The following is a 2329-nucleotide window of genomic DNA, read 5'->3' as shown; positions in this document are numbered from 1 at the left end:
GGACCTCCAGGACATAGAAACAAAAGCCACATAAGGAGTGATTGTTGTCCTTATTGTACTATGTTATCTCTCATCTCTTTTGCTGTCCCTTGGTTACCTCGTATTGTTACAGTATTTCACTTTGTTATCTGATATATTGTATATGCTTATTTGGTTATATGAAATAGGATAGGGAAGGGGAAAACAAAATGAGGGGGTGTGGGTGGGGGGAGGGAAATGGGGACTAAGACATGAGAAAGAGTATCAATGTTTGTGAAGTAATGCACCTTCTATCTGGTGAATATAATGTAAACCTTCTAATAATTGCAATAGAATATATGAAAAAATATATCAAGCTGTCACAGGAGCAGGCTAAAGAAGAGATACAATTTTATTTGTAAATGCAGAAAAGGCACTTACTTTATAATGTCCAATGATAGATAATGGAAATGCCAAAGGATAAGAATGGAGAAGCATTTCTTCATCTTGATTTTTTTTTGAATTTGACCTTAAGATTTTATTGTCTTCATAACAAAAGCTGGAACTTAGATATCACGGTGGTACTGTCTTCATAATAAAAGTTGCAACTTAGAACTGGATCACCTGCCCCTTTCTCTTTTTATCTCCACCCAGTTCAAAATGTTTGCATCTCTTAATAGCTAGCATTCTCTTAGATCTGCAGTTGGGCTCAACACAGTCAAGTCTCAGTACAATCTTCTTTGTGGTCTTAGCTTTTTTCTGGAAAATTGGCTTAGTCTGACCACCATAGCGCTCTGTTTTCTGTCATAACGACGTTATCCCTGGTCATAAAGAGAATCCTTGCCCTTCTTGTACTGTGTTACTTTGTGAGGCTGGTGCTTGCCACACTTCTTACAGAAAGTCCAGCGGGTTTTGGGAATGTTAACCATGATGGCATGAAACCTGCAGCAGCACCTGATCTTGATTTTTTTTAGTGTGTACACAAATAGATAAATAAATAAAAAGTGTATACAACGAGGTATTGGTGGATCAGACCAATAAAACTAGCTATTCAGAAGATTGACATGTGAGCATTGCCATTCAAAGATAGCTGAGTCAAACAAATTCAAGAAAAATTATTTTTGCCAGTCCTAGGGCTTGAAATTAGGGCCTGAGCACTGTCCTTGGACTTTCTCAAGGCTAGTGCTCTACCAATTGAGCCACAGCACCACTTCCAGCTTTTTTCTATGTATGCATGCACGAATCAAACCCGGGTCTTCGTGCATGGTAGGCAAGCACTCTACCACTGGGCCAAACTTCCAACCCTGCAACTTTTTATTTTCAATAACCAGCAAAATGCTAGAAGTGAAGGTGTGGCTGAAGTGGAAGAGCATTTGTTATGAATGAATACTTTGATGTTTTATGAGTCCTATGTACTTAAGCCAACATCCTACTTCAAGGAGAGAGGGTGGAGCTTTCCCACTAACATGCCAGCAAGGCAAGAATAGGACTCCCTCATTCCACATTGCACTTCAAGCAATGGGATGAATGGTCCTATATAAACTCAAAAATTTATGTGACCTAGTCAAATTTCAAGATGTTTCAAGGAAGCCAGGTGCTGGTGGCTCATGTGAGACTCTTGACCTCCAATTAAGCACCAGAAAATCAAAAGTGGTCATGTGGCTCAATGTGGTAGAGTGCTAGCCTTGAGGGAAAAAGCTCAGAGGCAATGCCCTGGCACTGAGTTCATGCCCGACAATGGCACAAAGTGAAAGAGACAGAGACAAATGTAATCATGCTACAGAACAAATATATGAACAGCCTCATGGAAATCCAACTCATGTTTATACTTAACAACGATTTTCTCCTCTGTACTTGTTCAGAAAGCTATGGACATTTTGAAAATAGACCAGACTCTTCACCTAGGACATATAAATCTGACACGATCATTTAGGATGTTGGTTTTCATCCTGGCTCATCTAAATTTTTATAAAGTGTAAAGCATTATATAATATACTATGTACTATAAGAGAAAGTACAATGGTATTTAGGGGAAAATATTTTCCCTGTAGATTATTTTATAATGAATCATTATTTCATGGAATCATTTCCTTACCTTTTCAGGACACCTTTATAAAAATGTTACTTAATGCCTATCATTAACATTTTAGGGAAGCTGCAATAGCTCAAAAGTTTTAATGTGTTATGTAAAGTCATTCAGTTATTAAGTGGAGGAACTGATGACATCTTTATCCATTTCTTGCTAGTGTAACAAAATACATGAAGATATTTGTCTTTGCCAGCCCAAAGGCATGGTACCAGCATCTGCACTGATTCTTGTGCTAAATCATCACCAAGTTCTTGCTCTCACCTTTTCTTAGCTTTCTGCTTT

At 38.1% G+C, this 2329-nt stretch overlaps 1 pseudogene; it reads right to left on the bottom strand.

Annotated features, from left to right (window-relative positions):
• Positions 1-500: 500 nt before the first annotated feature.
• LOC150063146 (large ribosomal subunit protein eL42-like) lies at positions 501-887 on the bottom strand (annotated as a pseudogene).
• Positions 888-2329: the final 1442 nt, after the last annotated feature.

This window comes from Megascapheus bottae, chromosome 5, assembly GCF_031878675.1.
Source record: "Megascapheus bottae isolate mThoBot1 chromosome 5, mThoBot2.hap1, whole genome shotgun sequence".
Lineage (NCBI taxonomy): Eukaryota > Metazoa > Chordata > Mammalia > Rodentia > Geomyidae > Megascapheus > Megascapheus bottae.
Note: the sequence above shows the minus strand (reverse complement) of the source record. Positions and strands in the feature narration are given on the sequence as shown.